Consider the following 7,987-nt stretch of genomic DNA (forward strand, 5'->3'; position numbering starts at 1 on the left):
CCGGGTCCGGGACGCGAACCGCAGTCGACTATGTGGGAGTCCAGCGACATAACCATTACACTAACTGCTGGTTCCCAATAAATAATTTTTTTTTTTGAGAGATTTTCACTGTAGGGTGCGTGCGCTCGCCAGACAGACAGAGAGAGACATAGAGACAGAAAGCGAGAAATCACCCCCCAGGGGGGATGGTCACGCCGCAATCCCTTCTCCTCCATTCTCCTCTCGGGATCTTGGGCACGCACGCACACGCGCCCGGCGTGAGTTTTAAGCCACCGGGTCCGGGACATGAACCGTGGTCGACTATGTGGGAGTCCAGCGACATAACCATTATGCTAACTGCTGGGTTCCCCTTGATGGAAGGCTTTTGGGAGAAAGTGACATTGTGGCAGAAGTTTAAAGGTTGAATAGCAGTTTGTTTTCACAAATAAGGTCACATGCTTGTTTCTCCTGTTGCAAGTATATCTCTGTGTTATTAGCTTCTTTATCTTTATGCTTGTAATTCTCAGTTATTACCATTGACTCCTTTTATAAACAATATTAACATCAGAACATGTCAAGGTTCTCTCAACTTGCCTTTTTACCTTTCACTTCTGATTATAGTGGATTATAAATTTTTTCTTAGTGCTTACCTTTAAACATTTAAGTATTTTTATATGATCAAGTGACAATAGTTATCCATGAGTCTCTTGTGTTTTTTGTGTTTATATAAGCTTTTGTTCTCTCAGACAAAAGTCAGGCAGTGTATTAGAGACCTCATATAAAGCTTGGTGCTTCCTAAACTTGGGGTTCCTTGATTGTGTTGCAGACCCACTTCAGGCACAGCAACCCAGGCTCCTCTACCTTGTCCCCATAGGACTCCCTCTAGGGAGAGGGGAACTGTGACTCTGTCACAGTTCTTTGACCCGTGCTGCTTTGTCTCTGACTGAGGGGTCCAGGGTTTCCTGTAAGCATCTGCAAAGCTGGCAGAATGACCTCTTTGCTTGGAAGTAGCATAAAATCTTGGACTTGCCACAATTCTTGACCTATACTTTTATTACTTGATTTAACTGCTATAAAGGTGCTTATACTACATTCCATTTTATATTGTCTTCTTATCCTAACTTTGTCCTATCATTTTCTCTTTGTCAGGTCTTATAAAACATTTATACTCTGTTCTATAACTATAATCCTCACATTTATTTCAGTTTTATCACCTTATTTAATCAGACAAAATTTACCATAGTTTCTCGATTTCTTACTTGATTGAAATTTTCTCTTTAGAATCATCTAGAAAGTCACTTTCTAGAAAGACTCATGGAGATTATGTTCCCAGTGTTCTTGTACACCCCAAAATATTTGTTACCTTTGTTCTAGAATGGTTTTGTTGAGACTAAAACTTTTGGTTCCACTCTTTCTTCCCTTGAGAACTTTTAAGGTCTTCTAGATTGACTCTCACTATGGAAGAGTCTGAGGTGGTTTTTTTTTAAATAAATGATCAAAATGCCAATAAGTTTATTGAAATGAAACTTTTTAAAATTTTATACATTTAATCACTATACATCACTTTACTTTGTAAGTCAAATTTACTCAACATGAATACACTTCACACCAGTCCAGTGGAGGATATAAAACACATGATCATCAACAAATAATAACCCACTTCTGTGTCCCATAAATGTCTTGCTTCTCTTTTTTCTTCCTTATTTCTTTACACTTTTCCCCTTCTCCCATCGTCTTCCCACATTGTCTCCAGAATCAATAACCATTTTCAAGGCTTCTTTGTTCTCTAATCATTCATTTTCCACCATGGAGTGCAGACAGTTGGTATGTTAAGTGGAGACATATAATATCTCTTTTTCATAGTCTGGCTTTATTCACTCAGCAATAAATATTTTATATTTGCCCACTTTCTATCAAATACTAAGATCTTGCTTTTTTATGGCTGAGTAGTATTCCACAGAGTATTTGTCCCACATTTTTCTAATCCATTCACCTGTTTGTGGACATTTGAGCTGGTTCCATGTCTTAGCAGTTGTCAATAATACTGTAATAAACACAGATGTGCAAGCACTTTCTCGACAGAGCTTTCTATCCTTTGGGATAGAAGGGAGTGGAATTGTTGGATCATATGGTAGTTTTATTTGTAGGTCTTTGAGGAACCTCCATATTATTCTCCACAGTGGATGAACCAATTTATATTCCCACCTGTAATGTAGGTGAAAAGGGTTTGCCTTTTACCACATCACCAGCACTTGTCTTTTTTTTTTTTTTTAATTTTTGTCATTCTGACTGGGGTCAGATGGTATCTCATCATGGTTTTGATCTGCATCTCCCTTATGATGAGCTATGATGAGCATTTTTTATATGCTTTTTGACTGTTCACGTATCTTCTTTAGAGAGTTGTTTATTCAGCTTCTTTCCTCATATTTTAATTAGGTTGATCTTTTTTTTTTTTTTTTGATAAGCCATTTGAATTCTCTGTGTATTCTGGTTATCCGTCCCTTATCTGAGGTGTAGTTTGTAAGAATCATCTCCCATTCTGAGGGTTGTCGATTCACACTAATTACTGTGTCTTTTGCTGTGCAGAAACTTCTTAATCTGATGTAATCCCACTTGTCTATTTTTGGGGATTATTGCCTGTTCTTTGGTGGTTGTCTTTAAGAAGTTTCTGCCTATTCCAATGACTCCCAGAGATAGTTTGAGGTCTTAGGTTTAGATCTTTGATCCGCTTTGAGTTGATTTTTGCTAATGGTGAGAGATAGGGGGTCAAGATTCATCTTTCTGGAGGTGGATACCCAGTTTTTCTAGAACCGTTTGATGAAGAGGTTTTCTTTTTCCCACTGGATTGACTGGTACCGTTTGTCAAAAATCTCAGGGTGTCTTAGAAGAGCACTGGAAATTTAAGACTTGTTTTGAAAAAAATCTAAAGTCCAAAACAAACTCTGTACAATTAAGAATTAATGTATGTTTTGGGGTTTACTTATGGAGTCTCTATTCTGTTCCATTGGTCCACATATCTATTTTTGTGCCAATACCATGGTGTTTTGATGATCACAACTTTGTTATTTTAAAAAATGTGATTTAATCTTTTTGCTTGATAGCATAGAGAATTCTTGAACTTGAAGTCCTGTAATTTTTTTTGTTTTGTTTTGTTTTTTTTTGGTACTGATCATTCATGTGTAGCTGTAAGTATTATCTCTCTGTATACCCCTCACTCCTGTTTGATCATTACATTTGCCAGAAACACAGTATGACTTGTTAAAAAAGAATTACTTATTTTATTTATTTATTATTATTATTATTATTATTATTATTATTAGCTTGCTATAGTAAACAGAGAGAAACAGAAAGTGAGGGAAAAGTGAGAAAGCAAGCCTCCAGGTCCAGGATTGAAACCACTGTCAGTCATGTGGGAATCCAGAGCCCTAACCACCATGCCACCTGCTGTCTCATACAGAATGCCTTTTTTCTTTTTGGGGAGGTTTTTGCCATAGGGCGCGTGCACTTGCCAGCCAGCCAGAGAGCGACAGAGAGACAGAAAGCGAGAAATTGCCCCCCATGGGGGATGGCCACACCACAATCCTTTCTCCTCCATTCTCCTCTCAGGATCTTGGGTACACACGCACATATGCGTGGTGTGAGTTTTAAGCCATGGGGTCCAGGATGCAAACCGTGGTCGACTACATGGGAATCCAGTGACATAGCCATTACACTAACTGCTGGTCCCCAGAATGACTTTTTGATGGAAAGATTTAAGATGTATTTTGTTTCTGAAAAAAAAAAAAAGCTTATGAAATTATATATGTATTTAAATATTATTTACATGCCAGGGTAGTTCTCTAATGATTCTGTACTTTTATTCAGGAACACTGATTTTACAGATGTTGGATTTGTTTGAGGTTTCCTATTTATTATTTTATCTCTAGGATGGTAAATTTTTGTAGATTTCTTTTTACTCTGTATTTTTTTAAGTCTGTTGATCATGTTTCTACTGAACTTTCAGTCATATTTAGTGTTTTTTTGTACTGATCACAACATGGCCTTAATTTCTGCAAGGCTTCTCTATTTCTAAGAATAGTTTTAAAACTTTTTCTGTGGCCTCTCATTCCGTAAACCTTTTAGTTCTCTGCTTTGACTTCATTTTATTGAACAATTGCTTAAGTTTTATTATTATTATTATTTTTGCCATAGTGTCCCTGGGCCCTCTGGATAGAGACAGAGAGAGGGGAAATGAGAAATCACACCCTGGAGCAGATGACCATGCCATAATACCTTCTCCTTCATTCTTCTCTTGGGATTTTTGGGCACACATACACATGTACCCATGCACTTGGCATGATTTTTAAGCTGCCAGGTCCAGAACTTGAACTGTGTTTAGACATGTGGGAATCCAGCGCCTTAACAATCATGCCACCTACTAACCCCCACTTAAATTTTACTTAAAAAAAAACCCTGTCAACATTCTTACTAAAAAATTAAAAGATCTATTCCATAGGACATATTGGGTCATGGGAAAAGTCATGACAAATTTTTCATATGCAAGGAAAACAGGGTGAGTTAATTTTCATTTTCCACTTGTTTTTCCTGTTCCTGTCCTCATTTTTCCCTTTTCTTTTCATATATTTATATAGATACTATCCGAGTTTGACATACATTTATATTCCTTATGTTTGAAAAAGGCAAGTTCTTGCTAGATTTACTATTGGTAGGGATTTTGTGTGGTAGATGAGCCATGGCCATGTTAAGGCTTAGCTGGGCTAGGACCTGGCTCCCGGTGGCTTTTTTGTATGGCTCAGGGTTGTGCATATAACTTGGCGATGCTGGTACTTCTCTCAAGATGACAGAGATCAAGTGCTGTACAATGTCTCCAGTGGGGGACTCTCTTTCTTATGTGGTCTTATTAAGGGAATCTTTCTTGCAAATATGGCACTTTGGTGTTATCTTCATTTACCTCCCTAACCATGCTTCTTCTTGCAGACTGTCACCCCAGCACAACACTCCCACTATTCTCAACAAGGAGTCATTGGTTTTCCCCTCAAGATATGACATGTATTCAGTAGAGCTCCTCTGCCAGCATTGCTTGTAATATATCACTTTAAGCATTATCTCTTTCTGTATCCTCCTCACTCTTGTTCAATCATAACTGCCTTGGTGACCACTCCTCATACATTATGGTTCCGGGCTCCAGATGTTATCTAGCTTGTCCATGTCAGAACTAGAGTTTCTTGCTCTTGTTCTTGCTTTGATTTCTTAGAAGAGAAAGGGAAAATGCCACTGGACATTCGACATAGCAAACATTGATTGCAGCTTTATTATTGTTCGACACTTACACACTCAACACACTGAGATTGTACAACTCAGGTCGTGCCAGATGCCCTTTTATTTCTCTCCCTAGCATGCAAGTTCTTAGGTCCTATGACAAACTGTGACAATCCTTAAATACTAGAAAGAAGCATTTTAACTTAATCCAGATGGTGGAGGGACCTTTACAATTCCTGATCTAGGGACTGAACTGAGCAAAAGAAAGCTTTATAATAGATGGGAGTTGATGCTTTTTGGCTGTTTCACATGATAGTTAGGGTTTAAAAACATGATGAACATTTTTTTTTTTTTTTGCTATAGGGCATGTGCGCTCGCCAGAAAGACAGAGACAGAGAGACAGAAAGCAAGAAATCACCCCCTGCCCACAGGGGGATAGCCGCAATTCCTTCTCCTCCATTCTCCTCTTAGGATCTTGGGTATGCATGCACACGTGCCTGGTGTGAGTTTAAGCCTCTGAGTTCAGAACTTGAACCTCAGTCAACTACATGAGAGTCCAGCAACATAGCCATTATGCTAACTGCTGGTCCCAAAACATGATGAACATTCTTAAGTAACAATGTCTATAACCAGTGTGAAGCTTTATGCTTTGGCTTCAGTTAAAATGATACCTGGTCAGATTGCCTAGTATTTAAGGGAGTCCTAGCCTACATTACCTACTCCCATTTGTATCCTGGCTCTGACAGCTTGAAAAACATGCCAGGTATGTGTGTGTGCATACTCCAAAAATCCTGACAGGATAGAAAAGAGGAGCAGGGATTGTATCATGACCATGCTCCAGTGGGGGGTACTTTCTTCCTCTTCCTCTCTCTCTGGCAAGTTCATGTGTCCTCTGACTATTAAAAAGATGCATATTACTGTGCATTAGCCCAAGTGTTAGTTTCCAGCTTGCCTCTTATTTTCACATTGTTGCTTATATACAGACTCCTCAGATCTATGTTTAATTAGCATTTTTAATCATCCATAAGTGTTCAAGGCAGCTTATAAATGGTATGTTCATTAATAAAACCAGTGTTGATGTTTAAGATGTTGCCTTAGACACAATCAGACCCTCAAACTCAGTGTTTTCATGTGGCCTCAATAACTCATAAAATGAATAACTGAGTTTTGATTTAGCATCTTTTATGTAATCAACCCTGTACTGGGTGCTTTGATGAATAAACTTTAACATGAAAAGCACCCCTGTTCTTGGGCACAGAGCTGAAACTTCATAGAAACTTGACTTCTTTGAAATTCAGTGTTCTAATCTGTTAAACGAGAGCTTAAATATCTTGTGTGCCTATTTCACAGTATTGCTGTGCAGATCAAGTAAACTAAAAAATGTTAAGAATTATATTAATTATAATAATGACTGCAATTATATAATACTAGGTCTAGACTCTCTTTCCACTTACTAAATATTTTAATAAAATAATCTTAAATGACAAAATATAAAATGTCAGACAAAATTGTTACTTTTCTGGAAGGTATACATTGAGATTGAACTTGTAGAAATTAGAAAGAAATGAATAACCCATTAGATGATTGGAAATCACCACTGAGGAACAAGAAATGTGAGAAACCAAGAAAATACCTCTCCTCCAAGGGAAATGAATAACTCCTCTTCATCCACAGACTGTACAATGGAACTCACGGAATTGTCTGATAAACAATTGAGAATGTTTATAGTGACAAAATTAACAGAGATGCAAGAGAAGAGGGACAATTAACTCCAGAAGAGGCAGGAGAAAAGAGCTGACTAGTTCCAGGAGGTGAAGAAGTTCTTGTGAGATCTGAAAGAGAAAGTACACACCATAAAAAAGAATCAAATGTAACCATTAGAGATGAAGGCATTAATACAGGAAGTCAAAGCCTCCCTTGAAAGTATTAAAAGCAGACTAGATCATCTAGAAAATCAAATCTCAGATGTAGAAGACAGAATTTCTGGATTAGAAAAATCCATCAGGAAGACTGAGAAAATAGCCTAAAGAATAAGAATAATATACGAGAAATACTAGATATCATTGAATGTCCAAACATCTGGATAATTGGTATCCCAGAAAGTGAAGAGACTAATAAGGACATGGATAATCTAGTTCATGAAATCCTGGAAGAAAACTTTCCAAACCTAAAGAGGCATTCAAAAATCCAGAACCTGGAAATACAAAGGACTCAAAATAGAACCAAGCCAAGAAGATCTTCTCCAAGACACATTATAGCCAGATTGATCAAAACCACAAAGACAGGATACTACGATTGACAAGAGAGAAACATCGTTGCCTGCAAAGGATAGCCCATCAGGCTAACAAAGGACCTCTCATTGTAAACAATGCAAGCAAGGGAAGAATGGGAAAATATACTCAAAATGTCACACGAAAAACAATTTTAACATAGAAGATTATCCCTCATATTGGAAGAGAAGAAAAGAACATTCTCAGATAAGCAAAACCTGAAAGAGTTTTACCAATACCAGACCAGTTCTCCAAGAAGTTCTAAAGGGAATGCTACATCAGGAAAACTAAATCAGACACCCAGAAGTAAGAGTTCAAAAACAACCAGGAAAGTGTCCCCCCAGGGCCCTGCTAAGCCAGCGGCGGCAGGAGGCGGGCCGGGCGCCAAGGCTGCGTCCGGCCTGGGGACGTCACGGGCCCTTCCAGGCTCTGCGTGTCCCCCCGGGGCCCTGCTAAGCCGGCGGCGGCAGGAGGCGGGC

The sequence above is a fragment of the Tupaia chinensis genome, unplaced genomic scaffold, assembly GCF_000334495.1.
Source record: "Tupaia chinensis unplaced genomic scaffold, TupChi_1.0 Scaffold138666_1, whole genome shotgun sequence".
Classification (NCBI taxonomy): Eukaryota; Metazoa; Chordata; class Mammalia; order Scandentia; family Tupaiidae; genus Tupaia; species Tupaia belangeri.